This window comes from Lynx canadensis, chromosome B4 (assembly GCF_007474595.2).
Source record: "Lynx canadensis isolate LIC74 chromosome B4, mLynCan4.pri.v2, whole genome shotgun sequence".
In the NCBI taxonomy this organism is placed as follows: Eukaryota; Metazoa; Chordata; class Mammalia; order Carnivora; family Felidae; genus Lynx; species Lynx canadensis.
In genome coordinates, this window is record NC_044309.1 from 21,144,139 (window position 1) to 21,168,380 (window position 24,242).

A 24,242-nucleotide genomic window follows, 5' to 3' on the forward strand; every position below is an offset into this window, starting at 1 on the left:
ATCACAGAGCTCTTGTGGTTAACAGTACCCCCTGTACTAAGTAGATGCAAAGAGGTGGTTTCCCAAAGGAAGGATTGCTGAGCAGATTACAGAACAGCACGTATATTGCTGTTTGCAGTTTTTCGCTATGAAAAATGTTTCAGTGAAGTGCTTTTATATGCCCATTTGTACCTATGTACTAGCATTTCTCTAAGATAGGTACTTAGAGGTGGAATTGACAGATTATGGCAAAGTGCTTTGCCAAGATGATATACCAGTTCACCTTCTGACAGTTTATAATTTTTTTATTAGTTTTATTTATTTTTGAGAGGCAGAGAGAGACAGAGCACGAGCAGGGGAGGGGCAGAGAGACAGGGAGACACGGAATCTGAAGCAGGCTCCAGGCTCCGAGCTGTCAGCCCAGAGCCCGACGTGGGGCTGAACTCAGGAACCGTGAGATCATGACCTGAGCTGAAGTCGGAGGCTCAACCGACTGGGCCACCCAGGTGCCCCCCTGACAGTTTATGAAATGCTCTTTTCCCCACACCATCCCCAGCCCTGGATGCTATTTGTCCTTGAAAATGTTGCGGATCCAGTAAGCAAAATAGGACCTTTGATTTTTTTTTTTTTTAAATTTGCATTTCCTAATTAGAATTGGGCCAAGTCATCTTTTCATGTTTACGGACTGCTGTAGGTCAAGTCCTGGGAAGCAGATGCTGAGATAGAGATGTGGGCGCCTGCATTTATTAGGGAGTGCTGTTTTGACTAACACCCATGGGGGGAGGGGAGGAAGCGGGGTTAGGCAGAGGGAAAGTTGGGCTGTTCAGCTCAGGCCTGAGCTGACGTCTTGGTGATCTCTGAAGCTATGCTGGCCCTTGGGAGTTGTCCTGAGTTACAGCATGGTGCCCAAGACCTGATAATCCCTGCTCCCCCAGTCGTTCGATGAAGGCTGTCCTGGGAAGGTGCATAACCCTTAGGTGAGGCGGCTCTTTTCCACCAAGAAGCATTTTTCCAGAGAGGGCAGACAGCTGAGGGCAGTCAGCCAGCAATCCCACCCCCCATTCCCCTCAGCAGCTGGGGGAATAAATCCTTCAGGACTGGAGCACAGCGCAATATGCATTATGTTAAATATACTTATTAATTTGTGCATCGCCTGTTCATACTCTTTCTGTTTCTTTACTGATTCGTAGCAGTGCTTTATTCTGGGTCTTAATCCTTCATATATTATACATGTTGCAAATATCTCAGTGGTTAAAGCGTCGTTTATTTTAATGATCTTTTTCATTGTTTAATACTCAAATTTGTCCATTTCCCTTCTCCAACATTATAAAACGATTTTATATATATTTAGAATACATCTATGCTTTTTAAAAAATGTCTATAGCTCCTTAATTCCTCCGAAGTTTATTTTTTGGTCAATGGTAAGAGGTAATGTCCCAGCACTATGTATTTAATAGCCTATTCTCTACCAACTGATGTAAAAGCGTTAGGGAAAAATCTGTTACATGAGGGCCAACAGGACTGATAAGAGAATTTCAGTCCCTGCCAGAAGAGGAAGACTTCCCTTCCGGGTTCTGGTTCCCACCCTGGTTGTCTCAGGCGCCAAATTACTACTAAAGGGGAATGAGGAAGTAACGGACTATAAATTGTCCCCTCTGTTGATGCTCTGGGCTCAGATCTCTGGAGAATGATCTCTGGGCCCACTGGTGTAAAATAAACCTCCTTCCTTCCAAGATCTCTGAGTGCAGCTTGGTTCTTCTGCCGGGTGATCGAGACCAGTTTACGTAACCAAAGGACATACACGCTAGAATTTAAATTTGCACTCAGATGGGAATATGCCTTGACTCAGCAATTCCAGTCGTCTGTGATCTATTTTTCTCTTAATATTTTATGTTTAAATCACTGTATTTTTGTATTTCGGTATGTGGTTGGTCAAGTCTTCCAATAAGATGGATTTTTTTCAAAACTTTTGTGCCATACCTAAGCATTTTTTAAAAGTAGACTCCACGCCCAATGTGAGGCTTAAACTCACAACCCTGAGATCAAGAGTTGCACGCTCTATGGACTGAGCCAACCAGGTGCCCCAAACATTTTCTCTTTCTTATGAACTTGTCTTATTGATTGCACTAAATCTACAGACGAAGTTGAAATGTTATAACTTTACAACATAGCAACTTCTCATCTAAGAACATATATATCTATCTAAGTTTTCTTTTATTGCCTTTGTAAAGATTTATAATTTCCTTCACATAGGCCTTGTACATTTCTTGTTAGGTTTACTTCTTTTCTTTCTTTCTTTTTAATATTTTTTATGTTTACTTATTTATTTTGAGAGAGAGAAAGAGACAGTGCGAGCAGGGGAGGAGCAAAGAGAGAGGGAGACACAGAATCCGAAGCAGGCTCCAGGCTCCAAGCTGTCAGCACAGAGCCCGACGTGGGGCTCGAACCCACGAACCACGAGATCATGACCTGAGCCTATATCAAGAGGTGGACACTTAAGCAATTCAGTCACCCAGGTGCCCCAGTTAGGTTTACTTCTAAATATTTTTTTTCCCTCCCTTTTGTCAGTGGAATTTATTTTCTTCCAATGATATTACACATGTAACAATCTGCTTGTTGGGTTACTACCATTTTATTGTATTTATGTTGGTAAGTGTGATTGGCTTATGATGATAATTCTTTTTTCATCTGGTTTAATCAAAGGCAATAACGTTTGTGTTCTTAAAAGCGGTATTTGGGGCGCCTGGGTGGCGCAGTCGGTTAAGCGTCCGACTTCAGCCAGGTCACAATCTCGCGGTCCGTGAGTTCGAGCCCCGCGTCAGGCTCTGGGCTGATGGCTCAGAGCCTGGAGCCTGTTTCTGATTCTGTGTCTCCCTCTCTCTCTGCCCCTCCCCCGTTCATGCTCTGTCTCTCTCTGTCCCAAAAATAAATAAACGTTGAAAAAAAAATTAAAAAAAAAAAAAAAGCGGTATTTATCCACAACCATAAGCAACTGTCATCAACCAGATTCCACTTTGCTGTGAAAGTTAACCTTGTGTTGTTCATGAGCTCAGGGAACAAGTCATATTTAAGAGCAATGAATGAATGGATCAATGGATGAAAATTGTGTGGGTCTCTTGGGAGCTTCACGGTATAAGTAAGGTGCTCGCATTTCTAACCAGAGCATCTGACTCTGGCAGGAAGAAATGGTGTTTATGTTAGTTCCTCCCAGACTAGGTGCAAATCATAAGTCCCTGGAAGCCTGCCAAGTCACCTTAAAAAAAAAAATAGTGTTTTTTGGGGCAACATGTTTGCTTTTTATATTCCGTTAGTCCAATTCTTGTGGACTGTGTGTTGTTTATAAACCCTTGATTGGGGCGCCTGGGTGGCTCAGTCGGTTAGGCGTCCGACTTCAGCTCAGGTCACGATCTCGCAGTCCATGAGTTCGAGCCCCACGTCGGGCTCTGGGCTGATGGCTCAGAGCCTGGAGCCTGCTTCTGATTCTGTGTCTCCCTCTCTCTCTGCCCCTCCCCCGTTCATGCTCTGTCTCTCTCTGTCTCAAAAATAAATAAAACGTTAAAAAAAATTTTTTTTTAAATTAAAAAAAAAACAAACCCTTGATTATGCTTGGTTGTGTTTTTGCTGCTTTGAACTACAAAAATATATGTCCTTAAAATGCCCTGTGAGAAGACTTCCCCTTCTCAAAGTGACGTATTAGGTGCGTCTGTCTAGTTTCCTTCTTGTGGAGGAAACTAGAACCAGGAAGAGTGGTGGGGGTGGTAGGAGTTCTAGAACAAGCATTTGTTTGAGGGCATCACAGAGCTCAAAGTTATGAAAGAATTCTACTTTAAGATCGAGGACAAGATGGAAATGCATGGAAATGGGGAGCTTTTCTCCTCGGGGCTCTTGCAAATTCCCAAGCAGGTGACTGAAAGATGGAGTCATTCTTTTCACCCTTTCATGGTTAGAGGCCACAGTTTAGAGTATCAGGCTCACAACAATAGTCACCCTGGTAGATCCTCTTATCTTCTACTAGGCACACGAGATGACTCTACCCAGAGGTAAAGTTGAACTGGAAGCAAAGAGGTCTCAGACAGACTTTAGCCCATCTACTTGTCATTTAAGTGGCTATAGGGGCTTCTGATATTGGAACCATCTTGATCTCAGCTCAGGTCCTGACCTCTTGGTTCGTGAGATCGAGTCCCGCATCAAGCCCCACATCAAGCCCTGCACGCGGGGCTCTGGGCTGACAGTGTGGAACCTGCTTGGGATTCTCTCTCTCCGCCCCTCCCCGTCCCCAGCTTGTGCTCGCCCTCTCCCTCAAAATAAATAAGTAAACTTTAAATTTAAAAGCAGCACTGCTCACTGTCCTTAGTCTACAATGGCAATTCTTTTTATTTAAGTTTTCTTTATTTTAGCAATCTCTGAACCCCACACGGGGCTCAGACCCACCATCCCGAGATCTGGAGTTGCACCCTGTACAGACTGAACCAGCCAGGTGCCCCTAAGATGACAATTCTTATTAATAAATGTTACATGGTTTTGATAACAGTTACATCGGGATTTTTTTCTTTTTTTTTTCCTTAATTTACATGCGATTCACTTGTTTGTTAAAGGTATAGCAGAAACCAGTCATAAAACTCTTTTGGTACCTATTTCAGGGTTTTATGGGGGGTAGTCATTTATCTGTTCAGTTTTCTATCTTCTTGACTAGATTTTGATAATATGCGTATCTTTGGAAAATTAATTCATATCTTTAGAAAAGTAACCACCTAGGTTTCATAGTTTATTAGTATAGATTTCTACCTAGTGTTCTGTTGACATTAATAACTTTTATGCCCGTAGTTACGGGCAATTTCAAGATGTATTTTCTTTGTTTTGTTTGTTTTTTTGCTTGATTCCATCTGACAAAATTCTAGCTCTTTATTCTTCCTTTCAAAAAAGTTTTACTGGTTTTATTGATTATATGACTTCCTCTGTTTCTTTTGTTGTTGGTGCAATTCTAGCCTTTAAATTTCTTAATTCCTTTCTGTGGACTGTTTTATTTTTTTCCTGCATTCTTGCATTGAATGGGTACATGTTTTCTATCTTTTTAACCTTACTTTTTTTCTGATATGTGCCTTTTGCTAAGTGTATACATTTTTCTCTGGTTATCAGTCTCCTGGTATCTCATAGTTTTAATTTTTTTTTTTTCAACGTTTATTTATTTTTTTTTGGAACAGAGAGAGACAGAGCATGAACGGGGGAGGGGCAGAGAGAGAGGGAGACACAGAATCAGAAACAGGCTCCAGGCTCTGAGCCATCAGCCCAGAGCCCGACGCGGGGCTCGAACTCACGGACCGCGAGATCGTGACCTGGCTGAAGTCGGACGCTTAACCGACTGCGCCACCCAGGCGCCCCTGGTATCTCATAGTTTTAACGTTTTCTCATGTTTGCTCTTTTCTAAGTAGTTTGTCATTTTATTTTGAATGTCCGTTTTGAACCTAACAGTTACTTAGAAATGAAGGACGAAATATAACAAAAAATATTTTTAGTAAATAGCTCAGCTGAAATGAAAAAGAACTCTCCAGAGGCCAGAAATAAAGAATGAAATGATTTAAGTGAGAATGAGGTCACGTTTGCCATGTTTCCCACAGCTGATGGGAAAAACGCCCGAGAGGCGGTCTGCTAAGGTCTTTAAAGCCTAGGCATCATGACCTTGGTTTGAGAGCTGGAACGGAGCTATGTGGGTAAAGCTTGACCTCAAAAGTCTGCCCCGCCCATGAAAACGATAAGAGAAAGAGGGGCCCCTGGGTGACTCGGTTGGTTAAGCATCTGACTCTTGATTTTGGCTCGGGTCGTGATCTCACGGTTCTTGGGATCAAGCCTGGAATTGGGCAATGTGCTGACAGAGCAGAGCCTGCTTGGGATTCTCTCCCTCAACTCTCTCTGCCCATCCCCCCTCAAAATAAAGAAATGGAAATAAACATAAAAAGCTTGCCATTCATGGGGCGGTCTACTTCCTGCGAATCGGCCAAGTCCATGGGAAAATGTAAGCATTTTTGCCAGACTTGGTTTCCTATTGTGCTGTAACAAACCACAGTCAACTTGACAGAATGCTGCGGCATACCAAGGGCCTGATTCTCTCTCATGTTGGATCAAGTGAGAGGTCCCTCCAAGAGAACCTGGCATGGGAATTTGGGGAGTGCAACAAATTACTGGCTTAAAACAATGGAATTTATGATCTTACAGTTCTGGAGGTCAAAAGTCTGGAATGGATTTCACCGGGCTAAACTCAAGGTATTAACACAGTTGTGGGATTGGAACTTTGCATTTTGACATTCTAGAGGCCTGTGCTTATAAGGTGTTCTTCTAGAGAGGGTTCCAGCTTGGCCTTTTTTGCTATACAAATAGTTTGAATCCGGCTCCCCGCGTTGGGTGAATGCCCACCATGGCTCCAAATGCTCAGGAGACTTTTCCACCCTCTTTTAAAAAATATTTATTTAGGGGTGCCTGGATAGCTCAGTCGGTTAACAGTCTGACTTTGGCTCAGGTCATGATCTCACGGTTGGTGGGGTTGAGTCCCACATCGGGCTCTCTGCTGTCCACACAGAGCCCGTTTTAGATACTCTGTCCCCGCCCCCCCGTCCCTCCCTGCTCATGTTCTCTCTCTCTCTCTCTCTCTCTCAGAAATAAATAAACATTATTTAGAGAGACAGGGAGACACAGAATCTGAAACAGGCTCCAGGCTGAGCTGTCAGCACAGAGCCCAACGCGGGGCTCAAACTTGGGAACGGCGAGATCGTGACCGAGGCCGAAGTCGGACGCTTAACCCACTGAGCCACCCAGGTGCCCCAATAAAAACATTAAAAAAATATCTATCTATTCATTTGATTTTATTGAACTACCGTTGGCACACAATGCTACCTTAGTTTCAGGTGTACAACACGCTGATTTGATCAGCCCTCTCCTGTTACTCTACCCAGAGCCAAAGCCTAAACATGCAAGTATATCTTTTCTAATTCCCCCACTTATGATGTCTTCTTTAGGGAAAGGTCCTGGCTTTTGTGGGCATCCCCTAGTTTGACCCTTTATTCTGTGTGCCCTTCAGATCCTGGGCCATTTGGGATCTGCAGATACTCTCGGGTTCAATGCTGGTTTGAGTGTGAAATCGTGCTCTCTAGCATTTTGTAGACTCTCATTGTTTTTCCTTACTTTCTCGACAACAGAGAAATGTCTTTTTGAAATATATTTTTTCCTACTTTTACCTCTCATTTAAAAATGATTCTGGGGGCGCCTGGGTGGCGCAGTCGGTTAAGCGTCCGACTTCAGCCAGGTCACGATCTCGCGGTCCGTGAGTTTGAGCCCCGCGTCAGGCTCTGGGCTGACGGCTCGGAGCCTGGAGCCTGCTTCCGATTCTGTGTCTCCCTCTCTCTCTGCCCCTCCCCCATTCATGCTCTGTCTCTCTCTGTCCCAAAAATAAATAAAAACATTGAAAAAAAAAATGATTCTGTACCCGTTTACCAAACGGTTGGAAACAGAGGTCAGGAGACAATGTTTTAAAGGACAATAATTGAAAATTTTTTAGAAGCTTATGAAGACTCTAAGAGGATACCAGGTCTGGAGCAGAATGAATTAAAATATCAACAGCTAATCATGTTATTGTAAACTGTATAATGTCAAAGACAAGGAAAAATATTAAAGATAGATAAATAAGTCGCCAAAAAGAACGACAGGTAAGGGCACCTGGGTGGCTTAGTCGGTTGAGCATCCAACTCTGGATTTTGGCTCAGGTCATGATTTCAGGGTCGTGGGACTGAGCTCCATATTGGGCTCTGTGCTGAGCATTGAACCTGCTTGAGGTTCTCTCTCTCTTTCCTTCTGCTCCCCACTTGCATGCCTGCTCGCTCTCTCTCTCTAAAATTAAAAAAAACGGGGCGCCTGGGTGGCACAGTCGGTTAAGCGTCCGACTTCAGCCAGGTCACGATCTCGCGGTCCGGGAGTTCGAGCCCCGCGTTAGGCTCTGGGCTGATGGCTCAGAGCCTGGAGCCTGTTTCCGATTCTGTGTCTCCCTCTCTCTCTGCCCCTCCCCCGTTCATGCTCTGTCTCTCTCTGTCCCAAAAATAAATAAACGTTGAAAAAAAAATTTTAAAATTAAAAAAAACAAAAAAATAAAAAGGAATGACAGTTAAACTGATACCACGTCTCTCATTTGCAACAGTAGGTACTGAATGACAATGGATTATGGAGGGAAAGTAACTAACAATCTAGGACTCCATGCTCAACTAAACTATACCGTACCTCTTCCATCAGATTGACACAGATTTTTAAAAACCTAAGTATACAAAGTTTTGGTTGAGATGTAAGGACATCAAACCTCAGCCACTGCTGGTGGCAGGTAGATTGGTGCAACTTGGCACAATTTGGCAATAACTAACGAACCTGAAAATGTATATATTCTCTATGACTCAGCAATCCTACTTCTCTGGGAAATGCTTCTACATATATCTACAAAAGCATGTACAAAGGTGCACACCATGGAATGATTGCAATGGGCCAAAAAATTAGAAGCAACCTAAATATTCATCAGTAGGAGAATGGGTAACTGAATTGAAGACTTCATAGCAGCTAAAATGAATCAACCTGGCGTTATGTATTTAAATGGATACATTATATGTTGAATAGATCTCAGTAAAGCTGGAAAAAATAAATGGATATGGCTTGGCTACTTTATTTTGAATTAAAAAAATATCACAGTAAGGGGCGCCTGGGTGACTCAGTCAGTTTAGCAGCTGACTCTTGATTTCAGCTCAGGTCATGATCTCAAGGCTGTGGGATCGAGCCCCGCATCAAGCTCTGCCCTGAGTGTGGAGCCTGCTTGGGATTCTCCCTCGCCCTCGTTCTGTCCCTCCCCCATGTGCGCACACGTGGGCACACCCATGTACTCTCTCTCAAAATAAATAAATAAATAAATAAGCATTTAAAAAAAGTATCACAGGAAGATACACATTTATGTAAATTCAGAACAGCAGACACAGAAAAAGCTCTCTGCCCTCCCCCAATCTGGCTAAAAAGCACGACACACATTTCCATTTGTAAAGGTGCCTCTCTCTCCAGTATCAGAAAAGGAAACTTGGTATTGTTGCTGGTGGTGGTGGTTTACTTAATTAAAAAAAATTTTTTTCAATTTTATTTGGATATAATTGACATATAACATTGTGTTAATTTAAGGTGTTCAACATAATGATTTGAGATAGATAGATAGATAGATGGATAGCAAATGATTACCACGCTATTTAATTAACACGTCACATAGTTGCCAAGAGAGGATTCTGCATGACAAATCTCACTCAACTGCCTTTATGTTCCAGTCCTTTTCACGTATATTTACCTTCCCACGGTCTGCCACCCCTAAGAGCCCAAATCCCTATTCCTTGGTCTCATCACTTCTCTACAAATGTTTTGTTCTTTGTTAAGATGCTATATAAGCTACAAGTTCTAACCCAATTTGAATTCCACATCCTTGAGTTTCTACCAGGCGCATGAATAAACTCTGTTTTTCTCTTGTTAATCTGTCTTTTGTTAGTTGAATTTTCAGGGCCCCAGACAGAGAACCTAGGAGGAGAAAGGAAAAGCTTTTTTGTCCTTTACAAGGTATATATTAAAAATACATAAAACAGCCCCATATGCTATTTCTGGAGACATATATCTGTAATAAAATCATAAAAAGAGTGAGAAATTCACCATTTTAGTAAGGATAGTTGTTACCTTCAGGGAGGGACAGAGGCAAGGGGGATAAGAAGGTATTGCTGTACCTGTAGCATTTTATTTCTCAAAAATGAAAAGCTCTAAATAAACATGAAAACAATTTGCCTTTAAGTAATCTCATTGGTAGGTACATGCTGTTGATCTGTATTTTTTCTGTTGGGAATAATACATACACATGAGGACCAATAAGACTACTTAATGCATTTCCATGTTTGGTACAGATTTTCTTTTTCTTTCTTCCTTTTTTTCCTTATTTGTATTTTTTTAGTAATCTCCACACCCAGTGTGGGGCTTGAACTCACAACCTGAAAGAGTTGTGTGCTCCACCAGCTGAGCCAGCCGGTTGCCCCCACACAGATTTTCTTAAAATACGTCTCTTCAATTAAATTTATTGATTATGTAAGTTTAATCTTCCACGTCTTTCCTTATTTTTAATCTATTTGCGTTGTGTCAAATTTTCTTTTATATTAAAGCTGTTCTTACACGTTTTGAAGCTACAACTTCGGATGTATAAAGGTTCATGACTTTTGCATTTTTCTGGTAAAACGACATTTATCAGTTCGAAATATCCTTTATTTTCTAAGTGATTTCTCCTTTTTAATTTTTTTTTCTGCTTTTAATTACTTTTGGCTTAGCACACTGGCTTTTGGTTTCCTTTCTTGTCTTTTCTATTTTTTTGAATCAAGTCAATATCCCTTTATTTTGGGATTTTGGGTGTTGTAACTCTGGCAAACAGCAGTGCTTGATTTGTTCTCTGCTTGCCATTCAAATGCCCTTTCATTTTATTTGTTAGTTAGATACTGCTGCATAAGGAACCATTCTCAAACTCAAAACAACTACCTGGTTATTTGTTTTATGTTTCGGTGGATCGGCCCTTCGGGCTGGGTCAGCTGGAGGGTTCTTTTCTTCTGCTCGCCCTGCCTGGGACCTCTCATGCAAGTGCAATTATTTGGTGGCTCCACCAAGACCTCAGCCACACGTCTGGCGGTGGGTGCCGACTCTCAGCGAGACCTCTCTCTGCACGTGGTCTCCCATCCCCAAGAAGGGGTCTCTTCAGCTATGGCTCTTTTCCAAGAGGGTGATAGCGGAAGCTGCAAAGCATCATGAGTCCTGAGCTCGGAAGACCCATGATATCACTTGTGCTGGTCAAAGCAAGTCACAAGGTCAGCCTGGATTTGGAGGGTAGAGAAGGAAACTCCATCAGCTGGAGTAATGGCAAAGTATCATTGTAACCGGTCGGGCGTACAGAGTGTGAGCGACTATTTCCCGCGTCCTGCCGGCAATCTACCATAACGTGGGATGGATCAAGTATGTGCTTTGTTTTACTTTTGGGTTCTAGTAGTTTGGGAATTATTTGTACTCTTGAAATGTTGTAATTAAAATTGTAACCTAGGGGCACCTGGGTGGCTCAGTACACGTCCGACTCTGGCTCAGGTCACGATCTCATGGTCTGTGGGTTCGAGCCCCACGTGAGGCTCTGTGCTGACAGCTCAGAGCCTGGAGCCTGCTTCCGATTCTGTGTCTCCCTCTCTCTCCACCCCTCCCCGCTCGTGTGGTCTCTCAACAATGAATAAACATTGAAAAAAATGTTTTAAAAATAAACAAATAAAAACCAAAATTGTAACCTAGACGTTTGATCCACTTATTCTATCTAAAAATTTAAAATTTATTTGCTTTTTTTTTTTTTTTAAAGTAAGCTTTACATCCAACATGGGGCTTGGACTCACAACCCCAAGATCAAGAGTCACATGCTCTACCAACTGAGCCAGTCAGGTGCCCTTGTCTACGTCCTCTCTTGTCCTTGTCCATTGTACTCTTCCCTGTGAGGCTGATCGGTATGGACCCCGTGAGTGGGCTTCCTTGCCCTCTGACTTACGATCAAGTTTGGCCAGTGGGGAGGATCAGAGGAAAGGAAGGCAGCAAGGATGGAGTATTGGTTCTCCAGCTCCCTCCCTTTGTAAGTGATCATTCGCGTTCGCTGGAGATGCGAGCTCTGCTTGTGGGAGCTTATCTCTGGTGATTGTGGGAAGAGACAACATGCTGCTGTGTGACGTGCACCAGCGGCTTGCCGTGTAGGTGTTGGGGTTTCCCCGTTGCTTGTGTTACCATTTATCTTGGGGTGCTACTTTTCTCTCAGGTCCACCACCCACAGTCTCCGCTCTAATCTGAGTTTAAGGCAATGTCGCCCATCGCTAAGCAAAACAAGAGAAGGACAAGGGGGGAGCTTAATTGTAAGGACCGTTCCTAATGCCATTCCTGAATTAATCACCCTCACGGTCAACTTAGGACCCCATCCATTCGGTCTTTGTGTTCTTGCCTCTGAACTTGACGCCTCACTGGAACACTCCCATGCATGACATCACGCCTTCTAACCTTGAAAGGTCTGCCTTCTCATCCAGGGATCACTACAGTACATGTTGCTTCTCCATTTAGGATACTTTGAAAAAAAAAAAAAATTAATCCAGTCTCAAAGTTTAGATTTACCCAGTGCTGTTTGTCTGTCTCCATAAATTTTGCTGCTATATTGACTGTTTTAGGAAACTACAAGAGCACCACACCTTAAGCATTTTACCACAAATGTGGCTATTTTTCTTAACGCAGAGGATGCAATACCATGAAAAACTGCTTGTCTAGTTGAGTGATGTTTCTGAATAAGAGTTAGACAATTGCTAGGGCACCTGGCTGGCTAAGTTGGTGGAGCATGGGACTCTTGATCTCGGGGGTGTGAGTTCTAGCCCCATGTTTGGTGTAGAGATTACTAAAAAAAATAAACTTGGGGCGCCTGGGTGGCTCAGTCGGTTAAGTGTCCGACTTTAGCTCAGGTCACGATCTCGCGGTCCGTGAGTTCGAGCCCCGCGTCGGGCTCTGGGCTGATGGCTCAGAGCCTGGAGCCTGCTTCCCATTCTGTGTCTCCCTGTCTCTCTGCCCCTCCCCTGTTCATGCTCTGTCTCTCTCTGTCCCAAAAATAAATAAACGTTAAAAAAATTAAAATAAAATAAAATAAACTTAAAAAAATAATTAGACAATTGTTCAACTAAATTGCACAGATAGCCAGGAATTTGCATTGTTGCTTTTGTGACTTAATAGAGGTAGGGTCCACAGTGGAAAATACAGGAGGAGAGTTCAATAGGCAAAATCATTCCAAAGAGAAGGTGTGATTAGTACAGATAGATATCTTATAATTAAATTCTGGCTGATTCGCGTTTTTCATTATCTCGATATTGTTTGCTCTGTTTAAAAGAACTGAAAATCAGGGATGTTAAGATTTTCATGGTTTCCTCAAAAGTAAGCCTGTGAAATAATAAGAAATGTATACACACACACACACACACACACACATACACGTATACACACACACACACACACACACACATATATATATATATATATATATATATATATATATATATGTATATATATATATATATTGGTCTCTGCCCTCAGTTACTAATCCGGGGTTCCTGAGACCCTGGTAAAAGCAGTGTTAGGAGAATCTTTTGTTTCAATACTCAGTCTTTGACCCCAGTTCCTGGCACAGAGGACCTAAAATTCTTGTAATTTCTTAAGTGTTAAGAGTGCTAGGAATACCTTTTGTTCTAATATTTGGTCTTTGACCCTGATTCCTGACACAGCATTCCCAAATCCCTTGGAATTTCCCGGGTGACAGCAATATCTTTTGTTCTAATGAGGTGACTCTTGGTGGGCTCCTGGATGGGGTCTGGTCACCAGAAAGACCAAATCATGGTCACAAGCTTGGAATTTTCAGCCCCACCCCCACCCCCCATTCTCTAGAGAGGGAAGAACGGCTGGAAATGGAGTTAATAATTGATCATATCTACATGATGAAGCCTTCTATAAACCCCGATAGTGGGGGCCTCAGAGAGCATCCAGGTTGGTGAACACATCCCCGTGCCAGGAGGGTGATGTACCCCAACTCCATGGGACAGACGCTCTTATGCTCAGGACCCTCCCAGACTTGCTCTTTATCTGGCCCTTCATCTGTATCCGTTATCACATCCTTCACTAAACTGGTAAAGGTTGGAGGGCATTTCCTTGAGTTCTGTGAGCTGTTAAAGCGAATAATCAAATCCAATGGGGAGAAGGCCATGAGAACCTCCAATCTGTAGTCAAATCGGACAGGAGTTGTTGATAACCTGGAGACCTACCACTTGTGAATGGCAAATAAAATGGGGCCAGTCTCATGGGACTGAGCCCTAAATCTGTGGGATCTGATGCCATCTCCATGTAGATAGTGTCAGAATTGAGCTAAATTGTAGGACAACCAGGTGGTGTCATAGAATTGCTTGAGGTGGGAAAAATTCCCAATAGGAATATGTGAGAGTGAAGAACCACAGGAGGAAGACTGGGTTTTGCCTGAACAAAGTCCCATAAAAAGATAAATGGAAAATATATAGAGTTTAGAAAACCCAACAGTAAGGAAAAACTCCATATTCCCATTATAATTTTAAAACAATGAAAAGTAAAGTTTAGTTACATCCAATGTAGTAACATATCCTCCCACACCTAAGGAAACATCCCCTTCAACTAATTCACAGCCCAACTGGTTATAGCCTAAATGATCTAGAATTTTTAGTTATGAGCAATTAGCATACCAAAATCCAAATCAACTTTTAGTAACATGATAGAACTATAGTATTCTGGGTGATCTGGAACAGGTCTGGAGTAGCAATTAGAACACAGTTGGTATGTAAGCTATCTAGATTTTTTTCATTGTTCAAAATCTTTATTTATATTAAAAATGTGACCTTTGAGAAAATTGTGAGACTTCGTTGTGCTTCAGTTTCTTATCTCAGATAATTCTTTTCTTTCTCATTTAGTCTTGTTTAGCAACCGTTAATATATCTGATTTTTTTGTTCTCTCTCCTTGTATCAGTTACCCTTTGCTGTGTAACAAACCACCCCACAACATAGTGGCTTCAAAAAAGCAATAATTTCTTTAGCTCACAAGTCTATGGATAAGCGATTTGGATTGAGCTCGGCTCAGGCAGTTTTGCTGGTCTTGACTGGGCTCATTCACGGATCAGCTTCTAGGTAGCACTGAGAGCTAATCATTCTTGGAGGCTCAGCTGCAATGGCTCATCGCCTAGCTGAGACCACATAACTTGGTCTTATATTATCTGGTAAAATATCCCAGGCCTTTCCACATGCCTTAGGAGCTGCAAGAGAGCAGGTCCTAAAGTAAAAAGTGCTTTTCTTTTATTATATTTTTTAATGTTTATTTTTTGAGAGACAGAGAGAGAGGGGAGTGTGAATGGGGGAGGGGCAGAGAGAGAGGGAGACACGGAATCTGAAGCAGGCTCCAGGCTCTGCGCTGTGAGCACAGAGCCCAACATGGGGGTCGAACTCACGAACCGTGAGATCATGACCTGAGCCAAAGTCGGACATTTCGCTGACTGAGCCACCTAGGCGCCCCTGTACAAATGTTTTTCAAGTGTCTCCTTCTGTCAGGTTTGCTAACGTTACAGTGTCCAAAACAAGTCACATGCACGAGCCCAGACTCAAGTCTCCCGATGAGAGAAACTGCGAAGACACTTCACAAGAATGTGGATGCAGGGAGGGAAAGAATTTGTGGCTATTTTCACGATCTATCCATTTCCTAACAGACTAACATGGCATTGACATGGAGTGCTTGTTCGCCATAAGGTAACACCAAGTTCTCATTAACATTTTCACTGTTAAATTAAATTATGTTACCAGACTCTCTGGTTGAGTGTATATATTGAAATGTTTTCCGATAACTCCTTTGAAATACAACGTCATCTTTTACTGATGTGCCTCGTTAAAACAAATAAACAATACAACCTCAAAATGGCATGCAAACAGTAACATTTAAAAAGGTTTCTTTCTTTCTTTCTTTCTTTCTTTCTTTCTTTCTTTCTTTTTTTCAAAGTTTATTTATTTTTGGGACAGAGAGAGACAGAGCATGAACGGGCGAGGGGCAGAGAGAGAGGGAGACACAGAATCGGAAACAGGCTCCAGGCTCCGAGCCATCAGCCCAGAGCCTGACGCGGGGCTCGAACTCACGGACCGCGAGATCGTGACCTGGCTGAAGTCGGAGGCTTAACTGACTGCGCCACCCAGGCGCCCCAAAAGGTTTCTTTATTTAAAAAGTTATTCTTGGGGCGCCTGGACGGCTCAGTTGATTAAGCATCAGACTCTTGATTTCGGCTCAGGTCGTGAACTCACAGTTCAATTTGTGAGTCGGAGCCCCACCTCAGGCTCTGCACTGAGTGCTGAGCCTGCTTGGGATTCTCTCTCTCCCTCTGTCTCTGACCCTCCCCCACTCCCTCTCTCTCTCTCTCTCGAAATAAATGCCTAAGCTTAAAAAAAAAAAAATTATTCTTCTTAGATAGTATTATCCTATTAGGTTAAAACAACATTCAGTTTATTAATTGATTTGTATATTACTGTAAATATTTTTGTGGTATGATGGGAAAAGCAGGAGGTAGAAGACTTGGTGTCTCGTCTCAATTTTGCCTCTAATCCCTCACAATCTTAGGCAAATCACTTAATCTCTTGAAGACTCAGTTTCTTCTTTTACGTAATAGATGGTCTGGAGAACAAAATCTCTGCTTCATTTCAGCAGTAAAATTATGGATTTTCTCTTGAGGAACACATCTATGGCAAAGCCAAAAACCAAACCCAAGTATACACAAGAATAGAAATATCAGTCTTAAACTAGAGTCTCAATCATTGGAACTTTTTGAAAAAATTACCTATGTAGTTGTCTGGTTATAGGTGGGAGTCAGGCCCCCATCCATAGGATACCCCATATCCTATAGTGTTACGTTTTGATTCTATATTAAAAACATAGAAAAATGAAAAAATGAAATGAGCCTGGGTGGCTCAGTCAGTTAAGCACCCAACGCTTGGTTTCGACTCAGGTTGTGATCTCAAGCTTCATGGGATCAAGCCCCGCATCCGGCTCTGTGCTGACATCATGGCCCCTGCTTGGGATTCTCTCTCTCTCCCTCTCTCTCTGCCCCTCCTCTGGTCATACACTCTCTCTTTCTCAAAATAAATAAGTAAACTTAAATAAAAACAAGAAATAATGAGCCCAAAAGCCTTTTAATAAAACAAGTTTTAGAAAGCCTTTAAAAATTGCTGAATAATTACACTTATGATTAGCTCAACATTGGAAAACTCTGGAGGGAGACGTGAGCATCAGTAACACCTCGTTCATTTAATATTTCTTGTTTAATATTTCCTCTGTTTTCATTGTTTTTAGAATGTGATTGTACTATAATTCTCTGAAAAGACAGAACCCAGAGAAAATTCTATGCATTTTTCGGTGGATAGCCCAGTAGTCAACGTTTATTTAACAACTGAATGGATCTGTACCAGGTTTGGCCGGAGTCTTTTCCCTTGGAGATAGAGATCTAATGTGCCCTATTTGCTTTTATTAGATAGTCTTGCTTTTTTTAATTAAAAAAAAATGTTCTTAGAGGTATTTAGACCCAATGATATTTCATTGAAGTTAAGTGGAATATGGGAATAAATTATACTTAAGCTATACTGTTATTTTTTACTGATATGAGTGGCAATGAAAATGATCAAAATAACTAACTTCACACATGCATATTAGTGACAGGCCAAATAGCACAGGGGAATGGGACAGGAATTTGAACAGGGTTTATCTAATCGTTCAAAGGAGAAGTTCCTTCACAGAATGGACAATATGTGGATTGAAGTGCTTGTAAGTTACAAGCAACTTGCAAGTGATACAAATATAAATTTAAGACTTCTAGAATATACACATTGGTGGGAACAATCTTTTGAGGAAAAAGAATTTGTGACATTAACTGCATATGTCATTTTGAGATGAGTTTCTCTTCTGCCTTAACTTCTTAACCTCTTGGCTGGGTTTAGTGTCATTTGGCCACATCTTCCTTCTTAAAGCTCTTTCCCCCTTTAACTTCAGAGACCGGCTGTTTCTTCCTTCTGCTTTCATTTTTCTGAGTACTGCTCACCAGCCTTCTCTCCCTTCCTGGCCCAGTCTCAGTAACTTCTATGGTGGAAGTTACTACCATGCTTCCATTGTTAGCTCCCAAATTTCCTTCTCCAATCTTCAGCTCTGTCCCAGAGAGTTCTTTGGGCCTTCAACTCAACAAGTCTACAACGGAACCCATTACTTTTTCCCAATAACCTTCTGTTTTTCGTGTGTGTGTGTGTGTGTGTGTGTGTGTTGCTCAGTGAATGAGAAGACCCCATAGGAGTCCCTTTTTTTAAGTTTATTTTTATTTTTTTAGTAATCTCCATACCCAACACGGGGCTTAAACTCATGGCCCTGAGATTAAGAGTCAGGTGCTCTGCTGACTGAACCAGCCAGACACCCCCCCATTGTGAGTCTTTATATGTCAAGTGTAAAGCTACTTTCCAGCCCCCAGCGGCTCCCTCTGCATGCAGGTCTTTCTTTCTTTGCCACATGTTCGAAAGAGGTGATAATACTTTTATCACTTGGGTGTTGTGAGGTGGACAGGACTCAACATCGTCTGGCTGCCTCCCCCAAAGAAGCAAAAGGTCACTTGTTAAAAGCATTTTAGGGGTGGGCTTGGCTGGCTCAGTTGGAAGAACGTGTGACTCTTGATCTTGGGCTTGTGAGTTCAAGCCCTGCATTGGGTGTAGTGCTCAGTTAAATAAATAAAAAAAATTTTTTCAAAAAGCATTTTGTTAGGAGACGGAGAATATTCTAAAAATAACACAGTGGGAAGTAAAGCAATTCATTAAACAAATACTTAGTGAGTACCTACTCTGTGCCAGGTGCTGGGAATACCTGCACAGGGTGCTGGGAATACCTGCTGGGAATACCTCTGTGCACAGATGGATGTTGGCTTTATATTGACCTCTAAGCCTGGGAATAAGGGGTGTGTGTGTGTGGGGGGGGTTAGGGTAGAGCATAAGCAAACAACCACACAAATACATGTGAAATTCCAACTGTGACAAGTACGGTGAAAAAGTGGTTCCTAAAGCGAGTTGATAATAGTGTGATTTAATCTAGGCAGACGGGCCTGTGATAGGCTCCCCCCCCCAGCCCCACCCCCTACCCGAGGAAACTTATCTGGAGCCAATATCTAAAAGATAATGGGGTAGACTGTAAAATTGTCCTCATTATTTCTATGCCTTTAATTTGACTTTGCAACTCCTCCCCTCAGGAGGATCTGTTCATGACTCTTTTCATCTGGGCCGACTTTGTGATTTACCTTAGCCAATAGAATGTGGAAGAAATAATGTGGGGCCAGTTCTGAACTTAGGCCTGAAGAGGCTTCGTGCATGACCGTTCACCTTCGGAGGACCCTGACAGGGCTGTATGAATAAGCTGGGCTAGACTGTTGGATGATGAGAGACACGTGGGGCCCAGTCGCCCCTGACCCCGTAACTACCAACCAGCTAACTGCCAGACACGTGAGTGAGGCCATCCAAGACCAGCCAGGCCCCAGCTGACCTGTTAAGCAAGCACAGAGCCACGAACAAGCCAGCTGAGATCAGCCAAGCCTGGCCCAGAGCAGCTGAACTATCCAACTGACTCAGATCTCCGAGCCATAATCGGTGTTTGTTGTTTTAAGAGACGGAGTTTTGACATATTTATTAGCTGTTGCAGCTAACTGATACAGATGAGCAGGGATTAACGAGGCAAAGGACTTTATAGAGGACAGCATGTACAAACCCTGTGTGAGGAAGGAGCATGGCAGCTTCCCAAGACTGCAGGAAGACCCGTGTGGATGGATCCTAATGAGTGTGGGGGGCACGATGTGAGCTGGGTCTGCATGAGGAGCGGCAAGGCTATGTAGAGTCTGGTCGACGATGGTAAAGAGTTGAGTCTTGATCCTAAGAGCGACGGCATTCCACGCAGAGGTTTTAAGCAGGGAGGATGCGCAACCAGAGTTGGGTTTTGAAATCTGTCTGAAGTTTGAAGAATGGTTTCAGGGGGGCCAGAGTAGAAACAGGAGAGTGTTGCAGTAGTCACATAAGAGACTACAACAGTGCACAGTAGAGCGGTGACGGTGACAGGGCCACCACCTTGCCCGGCTCCGGGAGGCTCCTCTGTTTACTCTGTGGTATAGAAGAATGATTTATCCCTGGATTTGTGCAGCGCATCCCTTGAAACCTGGGAGTGGAGATCATTGGACGGACTCAAGAGAGTTTGGAAGATGACAGGTGTCAGTGGTTGATAGGCTAGAGCAAACGGAAGTTTCTAGGGCCATATCAAGGGTGACTGCTAGGTTCTTTTCTTGGTGGATGATACCAATCATTGAGCTAGAGAACAATGAAAGGAGATCACATTTGGAGAGAATGATCATAAGTTTGGATTTAGACATGTTGACTTGAAATGCCTGTGACATTCCCGAGAAGACATCCAAGTAGGCAGATGGGTACATGGGGCTGGAGCTCAAGTAAAAGGTCAGTTCGGAAACATATTTTTGAGTCATTTGTGTATATGGTATCCAGAGGCTGGAAAGACATATCTTTAAGAGATGATCTCACCAGGTTTTAGGTTACTTGTTCAAAATTCCTAATGCTTTCAGAAATGGTCCCTGAGATCTTGGGACTTCGGTTTCTAGAAATTATTTCTGAATGTGATGCTCATGCATCATCTCTTCTTTCTGACCAATGGGGTTACTATTTTCCTTTACATATTATTTAATCCCAAAGAAACAATTAAAATGGGTTTCGTTTTTTTTAAACAACTTTCGTTCTTTTCTTTTTTAATTTTGAGAGAGAGAGCGAATGCACGAGAGCAGGGGAGAGGGAGAGAGAGGCGGAGGGTGGGTGGGGGTGGGGGTGGGGAGAATCGTAAGCAGCCTCCACGCTCAGCCCAGAGCTTAACGAAGGGCTCAGTCCCACAAGCCGGGGATCAGGACCTGAGCCAAAATCAAGAGTCAGACACTCAACCGACTGAACTACCCAGGTGCCCAGGTGCTGTGTTTTGAAACCACTGGACTGAATGCCATTTGTCTAAATGGAGTCTGAGGTTCACCAAAACTATCGCTTTTGTGCTTTCTCCCCCCTTTACAAACTCAGGATTATTTCTTCTTCGGCTTATATCTCCAATGAAGTGCATAACAGACTCTAACAATTGCACGTCTCTTGAATAGATCTTGTTCCCTCATCATATGCTTGTTGGTCTATTTCTTGTGTCCTCATTTGCCTCTTTGCCTCTAATTTCCCCCCAGTACGTTTTATTTCCCCCCATACAGCTATCAGAGTGCTTTTTCTAAAATGCCAACCCGACTATATAACTATCCTAAAGCACTCTCAGGAATGGAGCAAACTCCTGGGGACAGCTTTCAAGAACTTTCTGGCCTACGGCACCCACCGTACTTTTCCAACCTTCTGTCTCGTTACCGACATCCTTGCCCAATCTACTTTGAGCCGTGTAGAACTGCTTTCCTTTCATTGACTGTACTGGGCTGCTTTAAAATAGGTTTTTAGGGAACACATAGGTGGCTCAGTCAGTTAAGTGTCCAACTCCTGATTTCTGCCCAGGTCATGATCTTGCGGTTCGTGATTTTGAGCCCCTTGTAGGGCTCTGTGCTAACAGTGTGGAGCCTGCATGGGATTCTCTCTCTCTCCTTCTCTCTATTCCTTCCCTGCTTGTGCTCTCTCTCTCCAAAATAAATAAGTAAACTTTAAAATAAAATAAAATAAAATAAAAATAAAATAAAATGGGTTTTTAGGAAGAAAAGTATGTAAGCAATCAGTACTTGCTTTAGTGATCAGCCAAATCAAGGCAATAAGTGATAGTTCTAAGCAGGAGAAAAGCACTATTAGAAAGGTCATATTAAATAAATAGGTCACTTAGGTTGATATAATGGTAGCCGAAATTGAGCTTTTGTGGGCTGTGTTCAAATTGAGGTTCTAGGATCACATTTGCCTCATACTTATAAAGTCGTTGTACATATTTGGTTATTGCTGTATTTGATGGTTCATTCCTTTTAAATAATGAACCTAGAATTTATTTCACGTGGTTACAATTGCCGTCTCAAAGTATTTCAATTCCATACTATAGTACTCACTTCTTAGTTACGACTATTAATTTTATTCCTTCCTTCTCATGAAGTAGAGAAAATATTTTATACAGATAGACCTTACCTATTTTTCTTGCACTTTTTCTTTTCCTTTGAAAGGAAGGATTTTTTTTTTTTTTTTTTTTTACTTTGCAACTTTTCAAGAGTATTCTGGCATTATTCATCTCTTCTATTCCAAATGGTTTAAAAATATTCATCATTTCTCCCAGATGGTAAACAATGAAATACCGCTCAGGGTTTAGAAGAGAAAGAAAAACGTCTTTGGTTTCATTTGAACGTTCTTTAGAAAGAATTTCTGTAATGTTAGCACATAATAAAAATTTGGGAACAAAGGATAAATCCAAATCTGGAAGGCAATTTTCAGCAAATCACTGGATTCACTGCACACCTGTGTGAAGAACCGTATGACACAATTCCCTCTGCTTTAATAATCTCCAGAAACTTCTCAATCACAGCCAATAAAACATAATGGTGTGGTGTCCAATCTGTTTTTACTAAAGTATATGGTATTTTCTATCCATATTTCTCATATAATTATCTTAAAAACTTGACAACGTCTTTGCAGATGGATGAATAGGGTTGCAAATAGAATTAGTAATATTGAAAGTATTTTAAGTTTTAAAATAGTCTCCCTGATCCTTGTCACCATTGGATCCCAAGTATGTGCTTGACAATGTTCGTTCAAAATTCTTGGCTCTTCTGCCTTACATTTAATTCTTAAAATGTTCCCTCCTGTTGGCATTGCCTTCATTAGGCGGGCCATCTGCTGTAATTCACATCAGGTCTGGTTTGCGGTAGATGAGTTAGAGCCCTGTAAGGCGGCCATATTGTGATACACCTGGGAGGGCTGGGCTTTACTGAGTGTGGCCCGGGCCATTTCCTGTGTGTGTATTGCACACACGGGCAGCTGCTCTAACATTCTGCCACGCGTTGTCACATCACATTTCTTTGACTAAGCTCAAGAACATCGAGTGCATTGACAACGCCCTAAACATATCTGTCTTTGTCATTCCAAATATTTCATTTCATTTCTCTCTATGTATTTATACATATATTTAACTTTCTTGTTTATTTTCAAATCTATAATCTAGTATTTTTTTTAAATTTTTTTTTCACGTTTATTTATTTTTGAGATAGAGAGAGAGCATGAATGGGGGAGGGTCAGAGAGAGAGGGAGACACAGAATCCGAAGCAAGTTCCAGGCTCCGAGCTGTCAGCACAGAGCCCGACGCGGGGCTCCAACTCACGGACCGCGAGATCATGACCTGAGCTGAAGTTGGGCGCTTAACCCAATGAGCCACCCAGGCGCCCCTATAATCTAGTATTTTTACTCACAGTAAAACACTTTTATTTTTTAGAAATGTTTATTTATTTATTTATTTATTTGAGAGAGAGAGAGAGTGTACATGTGCAAGCAGAGGAGGGAGAGAGGGAGAGAGACAATCCCAAGCAAGCTCCATGCTCAGTGCAGAGCCTGATGTGGAGCTTGATCCCACAACCCTGGGGTCATAACCTGAGCTGAAATCGAGTTAGCTGCTTAACTCACGGAGCCACCCAGGCACCCCAGCACTGTTTTAAAATATAAAAAATGTCAGGGCTCCTAGTTGGCTCAGTTGGTGTAGCTTATGACTCTTGATCTCGGGGTTGTGAGTTCCAGCCCCACATTGGGCATAGAGATTACTTAAAATAAATAAATTATATATACATATATATGTATTGCAAGTAACTTGTTCTGCGAGTGTTCTGCAAGATGAACAAACATTTCTAATAAATCTTAACTTGATAAATGAACAATGTCTTGCAATGCGAGTAGTGCATGATGCCGAACATCACATGATCACAACTGAGCCAACGGTTCTTGAGATTTGCTTTGATAGACAAGTGCCTTGGATGATAAGCATGTTTGTGGAACAAATTATGCTCGCAAGCCAAGGCTTTACTGTATATGTACGTAGGTTTTTCGGAAGAAAACAAAAACAAGTACTGATGTAAACGATCACTACTTGCTTTAGTGATCAGCCAAATCAAAGCAATAAGTACATATGCATATATATACTTACATATAAATATATATATATGAAATTTCAGCTCTGAGTTTCAGGTACTCTGCTTTCTAAATTTGTCAGGCATGTTTTGTCGTCATCTTGAGGCCAGCATTACAGTAATTTCAAGTGAAATTCACTACTGTCATGGTCTGAATATTTCTGTGTTTTAAAGCCAGAATTGGTAAAAAGTGTATCGGTTAAGTGCATGGATGCTCTACTCAGGCTGCCCAGATTGGAACCTAGCTTTACGCTCAATGGCTGTCTGCCACTGGGCAGGTCATTTAACCTCTCTGTGCCTCATTTTCCTCAACTGTCAGCGGGAGATAATAATCATACACGCATGTTAGGATTCATTCTTAGCATTCATCTTGAGGATAAAATCAGAAAAGCACTTAGAACAGTTCCTGGCACTTGGACAATACTATATATAGCTGGTTTTATTTAT